The sequence below is a fragment of the Rhagoletis pomonella genome, unplaced genomic scaffold (assembly GCF_013731165.1).
Source record: "Rhagoletis pomonella isolate Grant_MI unplaced genomic scaffold, Rhpom_1.0 Rhpom_scaffold_00004, whole genome shotgun sequence".
Taxonomy (NCBI): domain Eukaryota; kingdom Metazoa; phylum Arthropoda; class Insecta; order Diptera; family Tephritidae; genus Rhagoletis; species Rhagoletis pomonella.
Window position 1 is genome coordinate 30070822 of NW_023458558.1, and position 25883 is coordinate 30096704.

Here is a 25883-nt window from a genome sequence, read left to right on the forward strand (position 1 = left end):
AGAAACCAAACAGCGCCAAATGAGAAGAAGAAGAAGAAAGAAAGAAAAACATTATGACTCACGAAAAACTCTTTTTTTTCTATGTAGATTCAGAAGCAAAATTGGTTTACTAATCTTTCGAGCTGAGTCAACAAAACAAGCAGACACTACATTTTATTCAAAAGTCATCAACCCAAATCTCTTTTTAATTTGCTTTTTTATACCAATTTTTGCAACTAATTACCTATGTATTTACCGCGCTCACCAATGCGCAAAACATCAAATTACCATAATTTCATGGTCAAAGTGCCACAATACAAATAAGAGCGCAAAAAAAAAAACCAAAGGAAATCACTAATACCCGCCGTGAATACATGTCATTGTACAGCGTAATTACCGCCACTTGTCCCACTAGTTTTATTTTAATCTATTTTTTATTACTCACACACCAGTGTGGCTAACGCAAAAGTTCATTTGAAAAATACTCAATGCTCACCGCTGAGACAAACATGTTCGCGCACAAAAATGAATAAATAGATTAGAAAAGCGAGTGTGCGCGCAAAAAAACAACCCAGCTACGAAATAGCTGTGATTGAACCAACTCAATCGAGCAAGCAGAGGCAGCAATTGTGTATTTCACAGGGGCATTATCCACTACAAGCGCTGCCAAATACCGCCCGCCTGATATCCAATTTTCATTTCCCGTCGATTGTGTCTAATTACACACACACACTCACACACACACGGCGATTTGAGTTCACCAGCTTCGATACGAAAATTATGCGCAAATTGTTTATAATTTTCAACAAATGTGGCTGTGATGTCACGCTCGCGCTCGCGCACGCGCACACCCAACCCCCCCAAACGCTGGGGAGGCGAGCTTCTAAGGTGGACGCAACAGAGGAAGAGCGTAAAGTCGTTATTGATTTTTTCCTTTTTTCACTTTTTGCCGTTGCCTTTTTTGAAGTTTGCCATTTTGCCATTTTGCAGCTTTGATCGCAACGCATCGCGCGAGATGGCAGGAAATGGCAAATCACCTGTTTCGCATGAACAAAGTGGCGAATTAAGTCGTGACAATGTGTCAGCGAAAACAATAATAATTGAGTTGATGTAATTAACTAAGCGTATTGGCCGATTATCTTACGCTACTGTGTGGTATACGAAAGTGAGACAAAACCCGAAAAAAAAACGAAAAAAAATAGATAAAATCTTTATCAACTTATTGTTTGCACGATTAAACAACGGCATTTAAGTGGCACGTTGGCCTTCAAAATGATGACTTGAAATGAAAGAGGCCTAATGAGTTTTATTGTTCGTTCAACTATTAATCAATAGCTCCTACGCAAAGCAATAAATAGCTGCTGGTTGAATTCGAAAAAAAAAGAAAAATGAATTTCTACAAACGAATTAATTCCACTTTTCAAAGTTCATTTCAACGGTATATAAGAAATATTTTTGTATATTTTCTCTTATATCTCACACACTCACACTCACACACGCCATGCTTGCGGCCGGGGCGTTTACATTTTAGGGCTTGGTAGTGACACCTCCGCAAAAATCGCCGACAGCCAGCTAAAGCAGGCTACTACGCCCACACATGCCCCTATACAGCGCTGTCTAACTATGCACGTTTGTGTGTGTGTGTGTGTGTGTGTCTGCTTGCTTGTTTTTGCCACTACATTTTTGGTCACAAAGTAGCCGCGCGAATATTTCGCCCCAAACGGTCATAAATCACCAAACATAAAATGTACGGACTAATACTTTATTTAATAGGCAAAATATTTATTGCAGCTATTTCATTTACAATTACTTAGGAATATTTATTGTTTATTTATTTATGCATGTATGTATGTTGCATTGTATCCATTGTACGCACACATTTGCAGGCTTTTGCCAGTAGTCTATTATGCATTAAAGTCTGCTATTGTGATTTCTGTAGTTTGCCATACGTAATAACATTTTGATTGATGTCATTGCGTAAAGAAATTAACATTCGGCGATACGATATGAGATAGATGACATAATTGAATACCGGAGTTTCAATATTTGAGATTAAAGGAAGTGATTTAGAATATGTGAATGTTACGCATGCGCAAAGGAATTTTTTGAAGGGGATGGCGTTGAGCAATTTTAATTAAGAACAAAATCAGAGAAAAATTCGCTTGAAAAAATCACTTAAAATTTTTTGGTGATATGCATCAAGGTGCGCCATGAAGCTCGACTTTAATTGGAGAAGCATTCTTTGAAATCGAATATTTTGCTCTTCTATAAAAAATGTCACACATTTTTAAATGACAAGTACGCGCCCAAAGCTCTGTTTTATGGGATTTTAATTTCTAAAAGAATTCTAAGGCATTAAGCCTTAGATGTACAGCATCATTGGGCATAAGGAATACAACAGCTATATATAAATATGAACATCAGGGTCTACATAGAACGCGGAAGTGGTGACAACTAATGGTGCTGCACCCAACCAAACCCAACGTTCTCACGACGCCCGTTTATCATTTCCTTTGTTAGAAATTTTTGCTAAAATTCGTATTCTTATTTGGCTACAAAATTGCAATATTTGGATGGAGACATCGTTTGCTAATTGCCTCTCTTCCTCGCGAAATTTCGACAAAATATTCAAACCTACGAAAATGCCCTTTTGCATTTAGTTTATCTGTAGGGCTGCCCAACTTTGGCGGGCGAGCTGAGGAATCTTTTCTGATAGCAGATAGTGCTGCACCTACTCCTGAACACTTTTCTGCCGATGGCAAAAAATTCAACTCTCAAACCAGCAAATGTCACTGCATTCGATATAAAAATTCTCCGCTTTTTGGATTTTTGGTAAATTTTGGAAAAAATTGTTTTCCTAAAAATCAATTTGCATTAAGTATCTATAATTGGCCATTATTATCTATGACCTTTTCGGCTAGCTTCATTCAATTCCATCGGTGTAGAGCTTCTAGTGGTTTATCGCCGAATAACTCGGCCAAGTGATGGTCGTGGCCATCGATACTATCGAAAATGTCGTCACTATCGATAATACTATCGATGTTAAGAAAAAACCTTTTTTCTAAATTTTTTGGGATGTTGCTTTGACCAGGGCTTGAACCCAGGCGCTGCGGAGTGGAAGCGCACACCACTACACCACAGCGGCCGACAGCGGATAATACTATCGATGGTTTTGATTAAAAAAGTCTAAAAATTAAACATGACAACTTTTATTGAAAATGAGATCAAAATATGTCCATATTTTTGTTTTGAAGTGGTTTGTGGTAGGTCATCGTTTATCATCAAAAATTGTGCGATTCTGATGCGTTTTACTTTGCCAGTGACTGGCCAACCAGAGCGAAGCGCAATTTTAACATCAAAATTTTCCAAATGGAATCGATCAAACTACTTCTGGGTCCGACGTTAACTCACAGCATTCTCATCGTACACTACGCAAATTTTTCAGGCTATTTTTTTTACCGTTTTCACCATTTTAGGATTACTAAAGTTTCACAGAGACTGAAAGAAGTCGCCGAGCCTTTTATGCCCATAAAGAATTGATAAAGCCAATACAGCTTCTCGTCCTTCCGAACTAAGCTCAACATTCCACATTCATTTTGTGTTGAAGTTTAATTCCTGCGCCCTCTACATATTACCGAAATTAACTTCAAACCATTTGGTCTGACCGCTGAAGTTTAGGGCAACCGTAGGATTGATTGTAAGTTCATTTAAATGGATACTGTTTAACCGAGGTCACCAAAAACGATGCTTCGTTTGCAAGAGACTTTTTGAAAGAAAAACTTGTATACATACACGATTTTCATATACTCGGTATCATCGAATAATTTGTGTAACGAAATTTTAACTTCAAAATGTTTTTCTTATCTGTAAGGGCCATCGGCCACCTTCTTGTCAACCATTGAAGCCAATTTGATTAGCGAAAAAACTGCAGGTCTGCAAAACTTAGCGAAGCTCTTAAGCTGAACATCCTTTACGAGGTTACGAATTTTTGTGTGCTGATCTTTGATGGAAACGTCGTGTTGGGAATAGGACCTTCGTCGCCTTGGTAAAAGATAGAACGCCAACCGTTTGGAAGAAATATTATTATGTGGAGTTTCCTGAGGCCAATTCCGGACTCACACATTGTAGAAATTTTCCTTATGCCCCCAACTGATACTATATCAGAAGCTAAAGCCTATGTAGAAGATAAAAATGACTAATTATTTGGTTTGAGAAAATGTTTCAGTGCATAAAGCTGAAGTGCTTACAAGTCTAAGGGAAATTTATGTACTACGTGATTACAAATATGGCGAGAAACTAGCTCGAAAATATTAGTTTTTGTACAGTTGCCCATTTTCCTAAATACTACGCATTCGACTAATCAAGGTTTTGGAGGGCATCAAGAAGCTACAAATGGGTAAAGTTCATGTGAATTAAACTCAATTTTAGTATCCTGGCTAGACCTAGTTACTAGTACTTTTATTAAGCAGATGAGACTGTAGGTAACTTGTGCAATTGATTACTGGTTATTTATCACGCTTGAAACACCTTTTCTGTTTTGAATAGAATGAGACTGGTTGCACTTTTTATGCATCCGCCTGGTCTTCGATGAACTTTATTTAAGAAGAGTTGTGTGGCAGGATAAACAAAAATTTTGTTTGAATGATTTTGTAAAAGTAAAGTATTAAGCTGGTGAAGAATACATATATTCTTTAACACATATCTCCAAATCGAACATTAGCTTTGTTTTAAGACAACAAGACATTTTTAAATGAACCAAATAAGTAGATACTAACAAATCGTGTAATTTTATATTACGAAATATTTGTTCGATTATTCAACGCCATAATTATAAATTCAAAAGTATATATAACCAACCATGTGATTGGAAATTAATTACAAATACTGCTGTCACATTTTATTAAAACAACTTAAGTGAATTTAGAAAATTTGATTTTTAATTAAAAAATAAGTAAGTTTGCCTTCAAAAATTCTATATTTTTATTAAGCTTCTGAGAAAAGGGCATCACATATAACACATACGGCAAGTTAAGCGTTAAGATACTGTTTGGGCACGCAATTAAATGAAGCTTTAAAGGGAAAATGGCCTATATCGAGATAAGTTGTTTTAATAAAATGTCACAGATATGTATGCATGCATATGTACAATTTCATCTTTATAAAAATAAACATTACACAAATAGAAAAAAATACAATAAATAAACACGAGAGAAATATATATTAGCGGCAACAACACGCTCCAGCCAATGGAACAGCTAAAATGTAATTTTAATGAAGGCAAGCGATGCATTTGATAAATTTATAAACATGAAATGATTTATTTGCGTTTTGAATGACTAAACTCATGCCAACATTATTGTTCAAGGCGTCAATCAGTGGCATACAGCGAGTCAAGAGGGCAAACGGGTAGCAGGCAGCGTGCTTCGTTGGCACGTAAAATGCAATTTGTTGAGCTATATAAAGGAAATGTTGATAAACATTAATGTATGTATCTATGTGTGTGTGTGTACAGTAAATACTCGTATATTCCGACCTGGCGTGAAGAGGAGCTCTATTTGCCTAAACTATATTTCAGTTTAAAAGGCAACAAAACAATTAGTCGTCTACGAGTATTCCGATCGATTAAGGCGACTATTTGGTAAGCACAATTTACAGCCAGAAATTTTTCTAATTCAATATTAGCTTATAAATATTTACTCCCCATTCTTTTGCATGTAAACAAATGTGGGTACATACTTAGTTAACAAACAAATGGAGACATGTGAGAAGAAGCAAACGTTTGCAGCCCCACCAGCAATTATTATCGACCTCAACCACCTCAGCTCAACAGCGAATAATTACCGCCGTTTAGAGGCCATAGCCTTTAGAGGCTCCCCTCCCATGACTGTCACATTTCAAGGGGTTAATTAGCCGGAAAAGTAAATGTCTAATTTTCGTTGACTTGGCCCACATGCTCGACCCAATTCTCGTTAAGCTCTTGCACGGCGGTTGAAGACCAAGTTTGATGGAGCCAAAGGGGAAAGAGAAGAAGTGAAATACCCGTAGGTACGAGTACAAACAAATCTAAAACAAAAAAAAATCCCCAAAACCAAAGACAAAGGCGACAAGAGCCAATAAACAACGGCATTAAGAGACATTAAAAGAAAGTATGGCTTGTATTTAACGATCACTTGCGCGCTTTTTCTGGCATTTGAGCGAAAGCGATTGACAAGCAACTGACAAAAATTGACAACAAACGAATGTACAAGACTTGTAAGTGTTTTCTTTTTTTGTTGCACGAGTGAGTTAGAGAAAGAAAAAAAGAAAAACAAAAAGGTAGCAGCAAACGGTGGTGCAGTAAACGCTGCTAAAGTATGGCTTTTATTGTTTCGATCTCGCCACGTCTCGCCGCCTTAAAGTATGCTTCAAAAGCATGTAGTCACAAGAAATTTTTTATCATTTACTGCGCTGTTGCTTGATTTTATTTTATACTGCCCAAAGTTATCTTTTCTTTTTTTATGGTTACTTATGCTGCTACTAATGCATTTAATGCCACCTTTTTATTGTTGTTGCTTGATAATGCATACAAAAATGCTTTGAGGACAAGCTCTGCAATACACGCCGCCGGTCATCGCAGCCAGCAGCACTCTGGCGCACTGAAACGAAAAGTGAACACACCCAATTCCGGTGCATGCAGTTACTTGATGGCTTTGACAATGAAAGAGCAAAGTCCCTGTAGGACCAAATCAAGTAAGTTATAAAAATATATATACTCATGTTTCGGCAGAGACAGATAGTTAGTGTATTCGCACAGGGCATCACATTGTCATAAAATTTTAAATTATTTTTAGGTCACTAAAAAGCTGTAAAAGGCGGTCAATAAAATAAACCTTAAAAAAATCAACGCGAATTCTAGCCCATTCACACTTCCATGTACGTTTTATACTAAAAATTTAAAAATATTCAGATTTGAAAGTTTAACTGTTTGTAACATTTTTCTTGTATTTCCTTTAATTTTTTATATAGTTGAAAACTTTTATTAAACAAATACCGCAAGAAAGATATTTAATTAAAAAATTTGCAAAAAAATATATTTGAAAGACATTAAGTATTATGAATTACTATAAAAAATATCAATCGCTTGCGAAAGCTTATTTGAGTCACTGTGTTTACTAACACCTACATCCTCGATCAACACGCATAAAAAGGGCACCATATATACAGACAGTGTCACAAATATACATACCCTGACACATTGACGGTTTTATTTATTTATACATACTATTTTCCATACCAAATTTTTGTTACTTTTTTATAAAAATATATGTAGTTCATTCAACAGCAAAAACCACAAGAATTAAGTTTTTTAATATCATACATAACTCGGGGAAAATGCAAGAAATACCAATAAGTTTTTGATCAAAATTTTAAATTCTTAAATTCGATTTTTTTTTAGAAAATACCTGAGTACGCAGTTTTGTAACCCATTAAATTTTAGTATCAAAAAGTGTAAGCTTCAAGTCCTTTAAAATTAGCGTAAATTTTTCAGAATTTTTTTTTGCGCTTGGGGTGTGGCGTACCTTCTTTCATATAAAAAAAATATTGTGATACAAAACTGCATACTTAATATTTTTCTAATGGCACCCTTTATATGAACTACAAAATAAATACTTTCCTATTGGGTATTTCACAAATGTACATAAATACATGCGTACGTACATACATATGTACATGCTTTCATACAAACCTTACAGTAAGCTAGCTGACCACACAACACAATGCCGCAAATGCTGCATGCCACACGCTGCTTTATGGCTTTTTCTTTGGAAAGCGCAAGTAAGTATAAATACAACAACTCAACCAACAATAATTGCATGTTTATATGTAAACAAACACAAGACCAAACAACTCTGCAGGTTTATGGCCCATGGAATGAGGTTGTCATAATTTCGGCGATCGTTAAAAGGGCAGCGCCTAAGAATTTTTTAAGTTGCTAAAAAACCAAAATTGGCTTTTATGTGATTTCGGATGACGATGGGCTTTCTGAAACCGAAATTTTTTAATATTTGATGGTATTGTTCGAAATTTTTTTTCCAAATTTGACTTTATGAAGCTTTTTAAATATACATATGTATGTACTTTATATTTTATGAAGAAGGCCATAAATGTAGATTTTTAAGTGAAATCTAAAAGTACTAAAAAGTACTTTAATGAATAAAATGAAAAAAATATATATATTAAGTTGATAATATCAATATATTTTTGTCAAAAACAACATTAAAACATTTATGAGCTCAAATTGTACATATAAGTAAGTGAATATATATTTCGCTTTTTATTCCTTCAAAATTTATGAATTTTATAGAAAATACGAGTATGCAGATTAATTGACCGATCAATGCAGGGTTCAATGCTTGCAACCGCCATAATAAAGCAATATATTATTTACTTAAATACCGGTAAAGCTGCGCGCGGAGAGATAACGAAACTGCTGTCAGCATGTGCAATTAATAAAATATAATTTATTAGCCAACACAAATCGATAAATGTTCAGAAATACTTGATATCAGTGGCGTAAATAGCTCCGTGCCGTGAGGGGTATCGGGGCTGCTGAAGGGAATTGATCATCTGCTTTCCTTAATCCCCTCTTTGTTGTTGTTCAAAGATGTCGATGAGCCTTGACAATAGGTTATACAAAAGGTTCCATATATTTGCTTCGGCCATTAAAAAATGTTTTCTGGTCAAAAGTGTAGATTTTGAAGGTCAATTGAAAATTCGGGAAATGCACATTTTTTTGTGAAAAATATATTTTCACTGTTACCTAGTGTAGTGGGTTAAGGTCTGCAAATGTGCAAAATGTTTAATTTTTTTCAAAAAGGGTTGCCACCTGTTAAGCAAAAAATGTTAAAATTATTTAATAACTTAAATGGATTATTAAAAGATGAGTATCAATCGAAATAATTAAGAAGAGGCCTTATTTCTAAACTATACGAAGAAACGTTGCCACCTTTTAAAAAAGTCCAATTCAACTTGAATTAAAATAATTAGGTATTTGGAATATATATCATAGGCTGGCTGACATACGCAAGAGGTTTATGAAGGTTTTAGATTGAAAAAATTTAGAATAGGGTGGCCACTTGTTCGAAAAATTTGTAAAGTTCTATGAAATCCAACGTAAGAGCTTAGGAAAGCTTGAGTTAGAAAATATGTTTGATTAGGGTTTCCACCTATTAGAAAAGTCATATCTATCATTTTTCGTGAAGGTGATCAGATCTGTACCGGTTTTTTTTTCATAATCGATGGAAAGAAAAACCGACACTATGCGAAACCGCTCCTCACTCCGACGGATTTAGATGAAATTTGGTACACAGATCGCTTAAAATTCTCACTAACATTTGGATTATTTTTTAGGTTTTCTCAAACGGGTTGCTATCAATCTATCAAATCAAATTCAAAGTAATAGCGCTGGCACTCAACGACGTAGCGTAAACTTAGGTTGATGTACGGAGAAACATATCAAATATGCTGTTGATAGAGTGAAAGAGAAGCAACGACAACATCACCATCATGCGATGGTGAACACATTCGCCAATTTGACGTCGTTAACTAATTGCGCTCTTGTATGGGTATCAAATGAAAAAGGTTTAAGAAGGGTTGAGTTTGAAACCATTTTTGGGTAGGGTTGCCAGCTATTTGAAAAATCGAATTTAAATAAACTATGCATTAGTTACGTATTTGAAATATTTCGACATTTATGTCAAAAGAAATAATAATAATAAACTATTTTAGAGCAATTGAAAAACTACAATCACGTACATACATAACTAAATCCAAATACCTTTCACAAATTAACTACTACAGTCGTCTGCAGTCATTATTAAGAAATAAAATTGTCACTACCAAAGCATAGTCTAACTATGTTGTAAGTGCACACAGCGTACATGTCTTTCTTTGTATTGCAATTCATTCCGAGAAGCAATAAAACGTCAAAACGTTGAGTGAAATTCAGTCAGTAGTTGCTGACAATTTCATGCTGCATTATGGCCTTCCATTAAGCGGAAAGACAAACATAAATAAATTTGTATATATATTTTTATATACTTACATACATACGAAAGTAATTGCATATAAGATTCTAACTAAGTATGTATGTATGTATGTACATACTATGTACATATGTATGTACGCTAGTACTCAATTGCTATGTTTGTCTATGAGCAATTGAATTACATATATCGACTTCAAGTAGGTCTAATGGACTCACCTAAAAACATAGCCGCACATACAGGTACTACATATACATAACTACGTATGTATATACATATGTACGTAGAAACTTGCATTGAAGCAAATGAGCGCATAGAACTAAAAATCAGCCCTGCAGGAAAAGGCTGGCAACATTTTTAGTTTTCAGAATAGGAATAAAATTACTGAGAAGAGTCTGATTAATATTCTCTACGAACAGGATCCAAGCGTACGCTACAATGCATCAGGATTCCAGGAGTAAGTCAATAGCGAAGCTCGAACAAAACATAAGCTGATCCATTTTAGCATAGTGTTGATTAACCTTCAGCAGTCTTAAAGTGTTTTCTGCTTCCTCTCAAGTGGCCTCTTAATTGTGATTTCTATTATCCATCCGGCTAACGGTGTTTCTGATGACTTCTTATTATTCGTTTTGGGGTGATTGTTTTCGTGCACAACGAATCGCTGGTTTTTATCCAAACTTTTTTGAAAACTTTAATAGCCTTTTATTTAGACCAGCTCTTATCACCTTGCAGCAAAAGTAGAGGAAGTAAAAAGCCTTCAAGGTCCACAATGGTTTCGTAAGAGGAGGCTAAGGATACCTTATCGGCTGCATGGAATGCCAAACAGACCTCCGCCGTGCAGGCTCAAACCGTTAGTGATAATATCTGGATCTTTTTTTTTATTTTAGACAAAATTGATTTCGTTCGCACGAGTTACCGGTCAATGTATAAGTCCACAGCTGTAATTCTCTGTTGTGTGTCCCTGTGCGACACAGGGATCGCTGTGTGTGTGGAAAGCAGTATCAGCTCAGTTGACTGGCTCATCACTCAAACTCCGTTTTCTTAGCCCAGCCACGCTACAATCAGCCAGATCTATAGCTAGTGTCGGCACCGCCAAAGGAGTGCAAACCGCCAATAGAACTTGTCCGCACTAGTCGTAAATCTCAATTGGTTTAGAGCTATAGGAAAACGTTCTAGCCCTGAAAATATTCTACTCGGAAGCATAGGTTCAATTTTTTAATAAATATATCTCCGAAGTTCTACGCCAATAGGCTTCCTACAGGGTTAGCTGAAACCAGCAAAAGAAAAACGGAAAGTCAAAAGAAACGAATTCAAGTAGGAAAAACTAGAAGAATAAAAATCCAAAATGGAAAGAAAAGTAGAAGTAGAAAAACAATTGTACCATAGCAAGCATACACAACTGAAGAAAAATTAGAAAACAAAATGGAAAAGAATGTTAAGAGTGTGAGGAAAAACTGGAAAATCATATTGGAAACATATGTGCTTACATGATCGTACAAAGCAATAAATAGCTACAAGCATTTAGTTTGTAGAATGCCATTTATGTGTGGTAAACCAAGGCTGACTCAACGCAAAACTAATTGAAAACTTAACTTGAAACATATGTATGTATGGACATTTGTACTGAATATGACACTCACTACAAGTATGTACATACATACATATGCTCATTGGTCATGCATCTAAGCGCACGTGAAAAACATGGAGATACATACATATGTATGTTACATAGTTTATGTTAGACTAGCGCGATTTTAACACAAAAATGCATGGCAATTGAAAAAGTAGTGAATGAAAATGGAAATTTGTTTCCGTACATACATATGTGTGTATGTATGACCAGATGTGTGTGGGGATTACAATACATAACCTTCAGGGAATTTATCTAACTATAAGTTAACTTGAAGTTAATTAGGAGGGCACTAAAGGTCACTACACCCTGTATATTTTCTTTGAGGAAAGCAAACTCTATTTGTATGTTGATTGCCGCGAAACCAACTAACGTGTGGAAACGTGAATTCCATCAGACATAACATCAAAATAATAATGTAAAATTTCGATCTTTGTTTTATTTGTCCTGAATTCGAAAAAGAATCTGCGAAGTGCAGAAAAAAAGTGTATTCAATGTATTTTGTATAGGAGGATATTTAAATGGAAGCTTGTAAAGAAAACAAACTGCCGATAACATCTGCATGGCTTCTGCACGATTTCACAACTCATTTAAAGTAAGTTTTGTCATAGCTAATTAGAAGTTAAGTATTTGTCGAATCTCGCTAAAAAGATAAGTTGGTTATTTTAATCAATTGATCATTTTTTTTCTGCAGGGTATGTACAGAAAATATTTGAAGCGATAAAATTCGTTACGAGATCTACAATATTTCTGCGGAATGTTAAATGTACATTTAAGTACATCTGTGGTGGTCCGAATAGTGGTTGCTTTTTAAAAATTCAAAAACATGAACATGACAATTAAGTTTTTCGGTACATTATTAGTTTATTCGAGAGAGCAAATATTCCAATTATTTATGGAACACAAGTGACTGCTTCGTCTGACTTCGCAGTAGCTTCTACATAAATGAATCCGCTAGGAGGTGTTGAAGCCAAGATATTCAGAAAATTCCTATTTATTGTCCGATTCAAGTAAAATTAGTAATGTAAACTGGATATATAAACCAACAGCTCACTTCAATTAGTTTCAACTGCATAATCTCACCCCAGCTAACCTCACATCAACTCCTTTTAGTTCACCTCAAAGAACCTTCACTCACCTCTTCGTAATCACATAATTTAATCTCAACACTATTCACCTCAACTCACCTCAACTAATCTCACCTCAGCTCAACTCACCCTAACTCACCTTATTTTATCTGAACTCACCTAGCATCAACTCACATGAAGTGCATTTTTAATTTTTATCTCTGACGTCAGCATTCTTTTTTAGAAGAGTTTAAAATTTCCAAGAAATGATTAATTCAAAAAAAATATTATTTTAAAGATTCAACACAATACAGAATAACAATATGGGGTTTAAATAAAAGAGAAATTTTTTTTGAATTAAATAAGATAATTTTTTTTTTGTGCATAAGGACGAATAAGTGTTGAAAGTTTCCTTTTAAAATTTTATACTTGAATATCCTTATTAGCTTATCCTTTATTAACTTAAAAAAAAAATGATTAAAAAAAATGCATTTATGTCATATCCAAAAAAAATACGCTATACCTTGAACATATCATCATAGTACTTGGAATGCAAAACATTCAATGATGATACCATAAACATCTAACAGCAGCTGTACAATCGCTTTGAATAATCGGCAAACGGATGCTTACATCATTTGCTATGTACTTCAGCTGAACAAAGATGCTCTCTTTATACACAAATACATACATATGCACATGTTTATAAAGAAAATAGCCAGCTATCATATCAAACAGATCAAATCATTCAGCGAGTGATCGATTGCGGCAATCGCAGCATCCTGCCACACCCCACCGCTGCAATGCTGCTGCCTGCATGCAACTTGACTTGCAACGCCAGCTGCACGCACACACATGTGTACGAAGAGCAGCCTAGTTTCTTGGTACGAGTAGATTGCGTGTAACGGTATGGAATTTCTAATTTAAATTCTCTACTTTTTATGAAAATTAAAATAGCCATAAATATATTTGTGTGTGTGTGTGTGTGTTAGAACAAGCTGCACGCACACGGCGGATGTGCCACACGGAATGCGTACACTGAGGAAGATGTGTAAGAACACAATGAATAGCTTATTGCAACATGCCACATGAATAAAAGGAAGCGAAAACAAATTCTATGTAAATGTAAACAAAATGTTCGGAGTAGCAAAGCTGCGTGTGCGTCAAATTGCACTGTTCTGGTTGCAGCGTCTTCTCCTGCCTTCCTGGAATTTTTTATTTTTCCTATGAAATTCTAAATTTTGATATGTAGAATTGCTTGCAACGCACACCGGCTGCTATACATCGCTCATAATTGGCTGAGTTAGTGGCGAAAACTGGTGCCACCTGGAAGCGAAATACAGCGAGCTGCCATACAGCCTTGATTGGCGGCATAAGCAATGGGGGAGCCAGAAGGGGGAGAGTTTAGAAATCTTGTAAATTAGCTATAGAAAATTGCTTGATCGTTTGTTTTGGTGTTTCTTTTCTTTCGCTGCCCATCTGCACCCCCTCCCTGATGTAAGCCGTTCTTGCCAGTGTTACCTACATATGTATGCATGATCTCATCGCCGAGCCAATCGCCGAGTAATACGAATGCTTGCAAATTACACGGTTTATTAAAAATTATTACACACTTCGTCTTTTCTAGTTTTCAATTTGGCTGTTTATGGCTCACAGCTGTCATTTGGTCAGCGGTAATTACAAATCTTTAAATACTACCCAAAAGTAAAGAGAAAAAAAAAATGAAACTTGCTTGCGCGTCAACGCCCACAATAAACAAGCCATGGCATGTTATAAATTTGCTATGAAAAAAACTTAACATTCAATGCTTAAAATTTATTACCTAAGAATGCAAAACCAGCAAAAAGAATATTTTTGTCATCGACATGCGAAAACATTTGCGAGGTGGGGGCTTTGCGGTGAAACAGCGCCACTCAACAAACAAAAAGGGCAATTAAGTCGCATAATAAAGTAATTAACGATTAGCAAGTGTAGTTCGAATGTTGATTTAAGCGAAGAACGAACAAGTGTTTTTCTGCTTTATTACTTTTACTTTTACTTTTATTACTTTTTTGTTATGTTTTTGTTTTTTTTTTGCAATACGAATATTTACTTGATATTGAAAACACAAAACAAATAAGAGGCCAGCGAATTCATAGATATGCATGTACATATGTATATAGGTACATGCATATATGTAAGATGTATGTATGTATATATATTAGGGTACATCACCCTCCATACAAAACAACATCGATACTGTTTATCCATCTGAATAATAAATAATATGAGGGCAATTCATGAAAATGCGTGAATGCCTCGTAACCATGTAAACCTCGTAAACTTATTTAATTTTCTATGGAAAATCTTATTATTTACGAAGTTAATATTTCGAGAAGATATTAGGAATTGCGTGACCTGGACCTTTTTAAAAATACCTTTGAAATTCCATTATCTTTTAAATAAAACTTTTTTTTCAAAAAAATCATCTTCATCTTTTGAAAAACACCTTCTAAATCCCATTATTTTTTAAATAAAATTATTTTTCTAAAAAATCGCCTCAGATGAAAAAAAAATTTAGCTTAAAAGGTCTGCATCAAAATGTTTAAAAATTTTAGCAACGGAATAAAAATAATGAAATTTTTGGAGATATGTATTTGCAAATCGGTCGAGCTCACGTAAATTTTACCTAACATTTTTCAAAAATATTTTGGCGAAGTCTTTAAATATATTTATAAATATTTTAAGTTTTACAATTCCGATGGATAAGGCGCAACCTTTTATTCTGATGCACCCTTATGTATGTCCATGAGTGCGCTAAAGAGTTCTTCTTCTTTTTCTTTATTGGCGATATAACCACCTAAGCGATTTTGGCCGAGTCCAAAACAGTACGCCAATCTTTTCTCTTCGGTGCCAACTGAGTTACCCGATTTAAAATGACATCTCTTATTAATAAAAATAACAGAACAGAGCTTTTCATGAAAAAATTGCACGCACTTAAGTCGAGCTATTATTATCTAAAATGCGTTTTTTATCCGATTTGATTCTTATTCTAAATAGAGCTCGCTAATGAGAAGGGTAATACTTTTGGAAACGGTTTACTAACCAGATGGCGCTGGGGTCAAGTTGTTTCTAAAAAGCTAAAAAGCGTATTTTTTGTCCGATTCAGTTCACATTCAGCCTTATCATGAGTTTTATTTTCCCCGAACCGGTTCACTTTTCGTTTCCATGGTTTTACTATGCACGGATAACAAATTTTCGGGTGAATTTTTTTTCAGGGTCAGGATAAAATTTTGAGAAAGCCATTCATTGGATGCCGCTGGAGTCGTTTACTGACAGCCACGACCCCAACAAAAAAGTCAAATCGGAACAATCGGTTGAAGTACACTCTGAAAGACAAGAACTAAGAAAAGCAAAATCCGTTAAAAGCCTCCGCTTGATCGCTTAAAGCTTCACATTTACTCATAGACAACAACAAATTGCTTCCCAGATTAAAATTCAATCAGAAAGAAGAAGGTGTTGCATCATAGAATTCAACACATATTGGTCCCTGGACCCCGGGATACTAAGAGAAGCTACAGAGCTACGACATTTCTACCATCCGTGTATAATTACACCAACTACACATTTCACAATGGTAGTTATTATAAATTAATTTAATCCCTATATCAGGATATTTTTACCACGAAAAATATTTAGTTTATTCCCGGACGAACGAAGCTTTATCAATATATTTAGTCTCAAAAATGTCAGAGAGCATGATGAAATCGTACGATCCATCTTTAAGGAGAATAGATTAGCCACCTTGAGCTACATTTTGGTCACTAATTTTAGAATGACCTGGCTTGGATCTTTGTTAGTTCTCAACTCAGAATTGCGCCCAGAAATTTTATCTGAGGCTAAAGGTAATAGGACAGCTAGCTCAACGTTAATTTGGACCTAATAATTTACGTTAGTTGACTGGTAGTTAGCACAAGTCATAATAGAATAAGAGTGCAAGTTTGAAATAGCTAGAACTTACCGTTGATTTTTGACAATTTTTTGTTGATGCAATTTGAATGGGCTACAAAACTGCATACTCAAAAATCTAATTAAATAGCGCTACATTTTGATGAAACCTTGAATAATTTTCCTAATATTTGTACAAAATTTAAAATTTACTTATGTACATATTTATATGGTTGCTGTTAGATAACGAGCTACATTTTCATAAAAAAATAATAAGCATTTAAAAAAACGAAAGGGAAAATGCCAACGAATGCTAAAATGTCTCTTCCCTATTTATATTTTCACCACTGTATATGAAAATAGAGTTCCCTTCAGAGGATTATCTAAATAATTTATTGAATGCAGTAACTTCAATTTGCCGCCGTGGAGTCGAAAAAGTATTATTTATCAGCTTTGAGCACCCAAACAGGCGCTGATATGATAGCTGTAGAGCGTTTGCTGATAAACAGAGCGTTGGTAAATAGCAGCACAGCTGACAAATCAATGAGAAATCAATACATCCGGTCATAGGGCGCTATGTATACATAGCTCTTAAAAATTTTAGTGGGTGTGTATTTTTTTATACATACAGATGTATGTATGTATGTATATATGTATCAATTGAATAAAAAACGAAAAATAGCAATAATAAAATACATACATGCCCATACAATAGTATTCGTATGAATGTATGAACGTGTGTACATATATGCGCAAGTGCTTGCATGGTTATAAATAAATCGGTAAACAAATAAACCAAAAAAATATATTGTGTATACGAAGCGTTGAAAGAACAAGCAAATGCATTTACAATAAGAAAATTTATGACGTGAGTTGATCGTCGATTGCAATGGCTGGCAAATGAATAACTGACTGAATGACTGACTGTAATGTAACTGGTTGCTCTTTGATTGCCTTACTCAGTACAGTATACAACTGCAAGTAGTAGCACCCGCACTGTATTCTAGCACACATACTACAATCCACCATGACGGCAGCCATGCGCTATAAAATCCGTAATGTAAACTCGCAGCGATTACTCGTACTCAAAATGTATGCTAAAATATGCGTCACACATGCGCATAGCGAGCCTAATAAAAATTTTAAATAACAGCATGCATGCTACTTGAATACTTGAAAAAAAAAAAAAAAAAATATGTCGACAACAACCAGTCAACCAGTCAGTTATGGCACGACACACAGTGTAAAATTTTAGCCATCTACCTGATTTTAATTCTTTTGAATTTGAAAACTACTGAAGATACATAAGTTAATAAAATTGTATACAAGGTGCGGTATAAGATTGGCGAAGTTTTGTCTGTCACTGTAATTTAAGGATATTCATTGAAAAGAACATAAGTTCCTTTAAAAATATGATCAAAATTATATCTTAACAATTATCGCATAAATCACAAAATAAAAACAATTTAAATATTGAAATTCAGTTTCACATACATATACTAAAAGTTTAAATATTATTGCGCTTGGCATTCTTCGAAATCGAAGTACGTCACACTCTAATTTAAATTTGCTAGTTGTTATTATTTCGTCTTTATCATTTTTCCATCCCATTTTTTTTTAATTTAGCGATATAAAATAATTTAATTAATAATTTTTAGAAATATGAAAATAATACACTGTGCGACAGGGGAAACACATAAATATGCACATATGTATAAATATAGTAGGGGACAAACAACAAGCAACACAGGAAATAGACGACGAGTGAGAGAGAATGTTCGATTGCAAGCGGTGCACAGAATAGGTGACAATTTGTAAGTAAATAAATGTTTATGCAAAAATTACGTTAGAACTCAGCACCACAGGAAATGACAATTGATGACCCACGGCGCGGCAGCGACGCTGCAAAAGGCAATCGACAACGCACAAAACAATGAGAAGCACAAAATATGTTGCAGTAAAAAGAAAGTAAAAAGAAGGAGAAAAGCAAACATCAAGTATTTTATAACTATGTACATATATGTATGTTTGTTGTGACAAGAAGTAAGAGATGGAAAAAATCGTGCCACTTCAAACAGTTTGATAGGCAATGTAAACTCCTCCCCCTATGGCTATGTAAGTATAGGATATAAGATAGGCTTCCAGATAGAAATAAATTAACAGTGAATGCGATTTCTTGGTCAACAATTAACTTCCTTGCTTTTTGAGTCAGTAATGTAATTTCTATGAGAAATGGATTTTAATTAAGCAAAACACGTGCTCGACCAAAAGCGAACAGTTCATTCCTTATAGCTGGCTAACCAGAATGTAGTACCACAGTCACAAGCTATTTCGCTACCCTGCAAAAATGGGACTAATAAGCAAAGGAACATGCGACTAATACCACTTTTGATCTCTTTATATGGAATGAACTGTTCCCTTTTGTTCGAGCATGTCCTATGAAGAGACTAATTGTTCACCTTTATACCCGAACGGGTATAAAAAGCGACTAGTCACTTTTAAAAAATAAAAATAAAAATTTGCGCCAGCTGAGATTCGAACCGGGGTGCTGCTCAGTTTTGTTAGTCGAATACTCTCTCTGCGAGCCAACGCCGCACATGAAATTTCATTAACTAAGTGCGTACATATCATTAAGTCGTTAATAGTACCCGTTAAAGATGAATTGGGAACTAATTGATCTCCAATTATACCCTTTAGGGATGATTCGAGACCAATTGATCTCCATTAGTACCCGTATGAGACTAGTTGCGACTAATTAATGCCCAATTGTACCCGATTGAGAGTAATCTCGGAATACTCTCTTTAGAGATTAGTCGCACAATTTTTTGCAGGGTGGCTACATCAGCAATAATACACAACAACCACAACTACATATTGTGGGCAGATTAGAGCATTTAGAATACACATTTTAACTTTTGACAGCTCTTGCTACATACCACAGCCTCACCATTCTGGTTAGCCAGTAAAGAGATCAAAAGTGATATTAGTCGCAAATTCCTTTGCGATTGCTTCCGGAGTCACCCCGGATTAGTCGCATATTTTGCACGGTATGTATGTACATATCTACATATGTACTTATGTATGTATGTATGTACAAATGTGTATCTAAAACCCAAAATTGTTTACTACTATTTTTAAAATGGCTCATTAGAAATGAAGGGAAAGAAAATTGTGTAATAAAAATTTTGTATTGAGAAAACAAGTGCATACCATAATATAGGCTGACTTCTATTTGCCAAATGTTAAATGGTAATTTGATTACAACGTTGAGAATTTTCGTCATATCCCTTTCAGACTAGGGATGCCGTTTTTAAATCGATTAAATCGAAGAGTAGATTTACAGTTCCGATGCGATCCGTGAATCGATTCAAAAAATTCGAGAAACGACATTCTACTATTTTTCCTCAATTGATGCAAATTGATCTGCGGTATACCTCAGAAAATCTATAACATTTCAAAGAAATTTCAATTGGAGGCTACTACAGAAAAATAATGCGGCTTGACACCTCCCACCTTTCTAACTACAGATAGGAGAGACGAAAGCATTCAATGACCTGCCAATCTTTCTCGTCCGATTAAAGGGCTCCTCGAAGACTCTTAGAAATAATGCTATATAAAATTATTGCTAATACTACAACAAAAACTCCAAAAATCGGAATTCCAAACTTGTTTGAAATTTTCATAAAAATTAGGCACTTTGGAAAAAATTTTAAGTACGTATGCAGTTTTACAGCAAATATTGTCGACCGTATTGCAAAGAAAATCTACATATGTATATACGTAAGCTCCATTTTATTATAAACTTTTTTAAATAGTGGTTAATTTCCAAGTAAAACATTTTTTTTTCTCATTTGTGATCAAACATTTCCTTAAGAAGGGTTAATGATGAATTTCCACTAGGCATTAAATGACAAACAAAAATTTTAATGGCAATGTTGAGTATTACGTTCAGAAAAATATTCATAAGTGCGATTCATGAAACTTTGCAAAGTGGCATTTTTGGTGAAATGGCAACCTTGCGAACAAAATTGTATGAACGACCTATCGCACCTCCGGATGGCAAATGTAATTTTTTTCAAAATGCTGCACATAAGTGAAAAGTAAAACGCTTGTACCATTACATACGTTGGCATACATTTTTTTTTTTGACGTAGAATACGTCTTACCTTAAGGTATGGGGGCTATGTTCAAATGTTGTAGTTGTAATTTTTAGAGCTTCACAAAAACGCTTATTGCACGAGAACTAATAAAGCGATTTCAAAGAAAAGTGTGGCGTTTCAAAGATAAAATTCCAAACCTGTCGACAGATTCATTTTTGTAAATAACCAATTCGGTTTCTGTCGTAAAAACAACGGTAAACATTGCCTTATTTTGGGGTCAATTTTGAGCCTTTAAAGTGCTCTAGCAACTTATTGTTGGCATATATAACTTTCATTTTCGGGATATAGGTTCTTTGGAGGAGTAGAAATATTATCGGGTACAAATTTTATATAAATTTAACAAATATTGAGCATTTTAAGGCAAAAAATTGTTGAAAAAATTTGCAAATTTTTTTCATTACCAAAATGCTCGAAAACCGCTCGAATGATTTTGTTTTTGTTTTCTTTAATCAAAAATTCAGGAGTTTTCCTTTCGTTTGGTATATGGGAAGTATTGGTTGATGTCTTCTATATATGTTTATTTTATTCAAATATATGGGCATACATGATTTTCCATACAAAATCACCTTGTCATCATTTTGCAAACACGTGCATATGTTGGAGGTGTGGGAAGGAGACAAAAAGTATGTATGCGTATGTAATGCGGCTTTTGATAAACAGAGGCGCGCTATTTATAACCTAATCGCAGCGTGTGTACATATGTAAATACATACATACGTACATATGTTGATTGCAGTTAATGTGGATCTGTTTCTATTTTTAGTAATCTATGTATGTCTATACATACATATGTACATACATATTATATATGTACATACATATATGAACACATGTATGCATAATACGCGAAGACTTTTCGAAGTGAAACAACATTTAGAAAAAGTCCAATCCAAGAATAAAAGTAAAGGTGAGGACGTACATAGATAAAGAAAAGGATAAAGGCCAAGGTAAAAATAAACACAAAAAACAATGGTATAAAATAAAAATAAAAATAGGGCTTTCGCTTATATTCTCATTGAGTTCTTTTCACTTAGAAGTATGTAAATTTGTAAAATTTTGGAAAAACCCTTTTTTTCTTAGTGTGTGATTTCGTTTTTGACTTGGATATGCTCTTAACCATACCACGTATTCTACGTTTAAATATAGCGGCTGTATCTCCGATACAGCCTGCAGACCAAGACGAAGGCGCTGGACTGTTCCTTTTTTTCAAAGTATTTACTTGATAGCCTTCGAATAAATCTGGATGAAAAATTTATGTATGCTTTAAAAATTACAATAATAGTTTGGTCAGATCGTTGTAGTTTTTTTTTTTTTATTAGAGTGAAAGTCCGGTACTCGAGTTTAACCAAATTAATAGAGTTCATAATGACAAAAATCGTATACCTGATTTAGTGTTTACTAATAATGATCTTGAATGTGACGTCGAATCCTTCTCTTCATGCGGTCTTTCTCATTCTATGCATCACAAAGTACGTTTTATTTATACGCTTTGAATTTATAAACTATATAAAATCAGCTATTTATAATGGTAAGAACTCTAACTTCACTGAAGCTTCATTGAGATAGCATGCTCTTTGAATTCTTTTGATTGTGAATCTGCCTTAGACAAAGCTGTATTGTCACAGACCTATGACGCATTTCGAGACAAACTGGAGCGGCAATTGAAAAATTCGTCCCTATGAAGCCAGTACAAAATGTGTACAAATATTTGTAGGCTTATTGATATAAATAATAAAAAAAAACTAAGGCGTACCATCTGTGTCGCAAAACGGAAATTAATATTGAACTATTTGGAGCCTACAGAAGTTTAGAAAAAGAATTTGATGCTCTCAATAAGTTTTTATATCAGAAATATAACTTCAACATTGAGATCGAAGTAAGATTGAATAGTAAACGGGTTATAAAATTTATAACGAGACAAATTAAAAACACCGGAAACTTTCAGAGAAAGGTGGACCTTCCACTCAGCCGATATATTTATTATTATTTATATTTTCAGTTCGCGGATATTTTAGTTTGGTTTTGTTGTTTTTTTATTTCTTAATTATTCTAATATAAATTTTTGTTTTAGGATAATGATAATTGTCATGATAATGTAGTAATGAGAAAGGGTATTGACTCTAAATTGAGAGTGAATTCCTATTCTAAAAGAATTATTCTTCTCATTTTTTCATTTTTTTAATATTCTTGATTTCCTCATATACAAAAATTTAGTTTTAAATTTCTATAATATATATATTTTTTTCATTTAAGAGGGATTTTTTTCCTTCAGTTTCAGAAAATGTATAGGTTTTTAAAAATAATACACAGCAAGCGTAAAAAATAAGTGAAGTTTTGACGATTTATTTTTGTTTTTTATTTTCCATACCACATTTTTTTATTTTCTTATAAAAAAATTTAGTTAACTCGCATGAACACAATCGCATATAAATAAATAAAATCGTCAAAGTGTCAGGGTAGCGCACACTGTATATATGTAGGTACCTATTTTTTATATAAATTTTTTTTTATAATATTTCTTATATAATTTAATTGTTTTCTTTTCGACCTATTTTATTTTTATTTACTTGAAAAAGTTAGATTAGGTTTTGGAAAAAACTTGCTTTTTACTTAGGTTCATGTATTTAGTTTGCAGTTTTATTGAAGTATTTTTTATAAAATTTGCGTACTCATCTAAGCCGGATTAAGGAGGTTTGAATTAAAGTTGATTTTTTTTTAACGGCAGAAACTCTGAAACTGAAAACTTTTTTTAAATTCAGATGATTTTTTTTTTAAGTTTGTAGCAATGTTTGACAATATATATATATATATAACAAGCAAAGACTTTTATAAGATTTGCAATTGGTTGATGAAAGGGGAATAGAAAAAGTGAACAAAAGTCCATTGGTCATAATTACGGAACAATTTTATATTCACAGCTTTTTTTTGGAGGATTTTTACAATGTTTTCTCAACCTATTGCTTGCGCCATGATATACGACATCATCTATTTTCTTTTCAAAAAAAAAAAAAAAAAAACTAAATTAAAAATCTCAAAAACACCTGATATATTTTAGGAAATTATAAAAACACTCACTCACCTTTTAGGTTTCTGCGATCACGTTATTTTTTTAACCTTCCAAAAATAAGGTCACGTCTTGCACTTCATATAACAAATTTAGACACATTTCTTTAATTTATGTTTAAAGAGTAGATTTTATAATATTTATATTTTTAGGCAACACTATTTGTATTTAATTTTGTCACTCTTTACAACAGTGAAAAAATTTTTCTTCCAGCGATTTTTATCTCTGTAATGCGATTTAACAAATATTTTATTTTTAAATATTTTTTTGTTTTTTTTAACAATTCTTGATTGCTTATGCTTTATAATTTTCTTATAACATATAACTTTCCACCACTTTTTAGCTTATCCGCAAATTTACACATTTCTAATATCAATCGATGACAGTTTCATTGAAATATTTGCTCACTAAATTGTGTATAATTATTTATTTTTCTCTTACTTTTTTGTGGGAAAAAGCCTGATTTCCGCAAATTTTCAAACAAATATTTTAAATGCACGATACAACAACATTTGCCTTCGTTTCGCAAACATTTATGAGTTCCTGTAGAAAAACATTTTTTGTTTTTTTTTTTAACTCGTTTGCCGCAAAAATTCGCAAATTCCTATCGCACCAGCAAGCTGTGTGTGTAGTATTTATGTACAATATTTTTCGCTTTTTGTGAATGGCGAGTGATTGTTGCACGTTTACGTTCTATTTTTTTCATATTTTTATTTCGTTTTCATTTATTTTTGTTGACTTCACGCTGCTTACTCACACACTGTCCGTCCTCGTCGCGCACTGCTCTCCGTCACCGTCACCGCCGTCGTTGTCGCGTTCTCGTTTGCCGCGCGGTTCACCGTACGCGAGCGTCATACAAGCAAATATTAAAAAAAAATATAAAAAAAACTATCAACTATTGGGTACGCTACACTCCGTTCGACGTGAGTTGTGCGATGAATTACGTTCGTTTTTCTTTCTACTCGTTTGGTATATAACAACAACAAACAACTTCTTTGTTTTTTATAAGTTTTTTTTTTGATTTTTTTTTGTATTTACACAAACAAAAAATTTAGTTGGAAAATCATAAACGGGGTAGTATGTACATACATACATATGTGTGTGGGGACAAGTGAGAAATAAAATATTTTCGTACACTACGAGCACTGCACACCGCTATTTACTGTCGTTTTTGCTTTTGCTTTGGTCTTATCGCGCACGGGTGGGTTTTTTTTTATTTTTGTTTTTAATCGTATTTTTTTAAAACCAAATGCAGATAGAAAAAAATTTTGTGTTTTTTATTGTATTTTCTAGTGTTTAAACGCACATTCCAGTCCTCGGTTTTTTTTTTTAATATATTTACTGAGTTTATTTTGCTTTTATAAAAATATTCTGGTTTTCTACGCTCATTTTTAACAGTTGTGAAAATAGTAGTCTTTCGCTGATTTTATTTCTATTTCTATTTCTAGTCTCACAACAATAAAATTATCTGTTTCCGCAGCACATTCGTTTCCACTATCTTTTATTATCAACCGCTCGCGTTTACCGCTTAATACACATACATACATATGTAGACAACAAATGTTTATTTTACTAGTCGCACTTTGCAAATAAAACAAAAAAAGCACTCGTTACATTATTATTTTCTCTCTTACAAAACAAAAAAAAATAATAATGCTTATTATCGCTCGTTTTGACGACTGCGTTTGTCAGCGCTATACTTTCGATACTTTAACAACGGAATTGTCAAGTTGAAATTCCTCAATACGGCGCGATCATCACTTATCCGACCGATCGAAATGTACGGTGCTCGTTGGCAACATTGCCGCCAGTGACTAACATGGCAGCACCAGCGCCACCCAATGCGAACCGTCCGCCAACACTGCGATCGAACTGGCGCACCACATGATGCCGTCGACAACATGTTGCAGCGCGACAAGTTCGGTAGGCAAGCGGTTGCGTGATGTTGCCACTCAGATTAGAGCTGTTGTGGGATTTTATGGTGCTTCCCGGTAAACAAGTCAAAATTTCTTCATTTTTGTGTTTTCGAAA

The 25883-nt window shown here is 34.0% G+C and overlaps 1 protein-coding gene across 6 annotated transcripts in view; it reads right to left on the bottom strand.

Moving 5' to 3' along the window:
* The window catches only part of LOC118737427 (rho GTPase-activating protein 7), a 396184-nt gene extending 370527 nt beyond the window's left edge, over nt 1-25657 (bottom strand). For 4 of the 6 annotated variants that reach the window (XM_036467907.1, XM_036467908.1, XM_036467906.1 and 1 more), the window contains exon 1: nt 23868-24077. The gene's annotated coding sequence lies outside the window, so the exon portion shown is untranslated. Of the gene's footprint in view, nt 1-23867; nt 24078-24293; nt 24396-25552 lie in introns of those variants that run through there. The other 2 variants (XM_036467902.1, XM_036467901.1) reach the window with 2 other exon arrangements.
* Nucleotides 25658-25883: the final 226 nt, after the last annotated feature.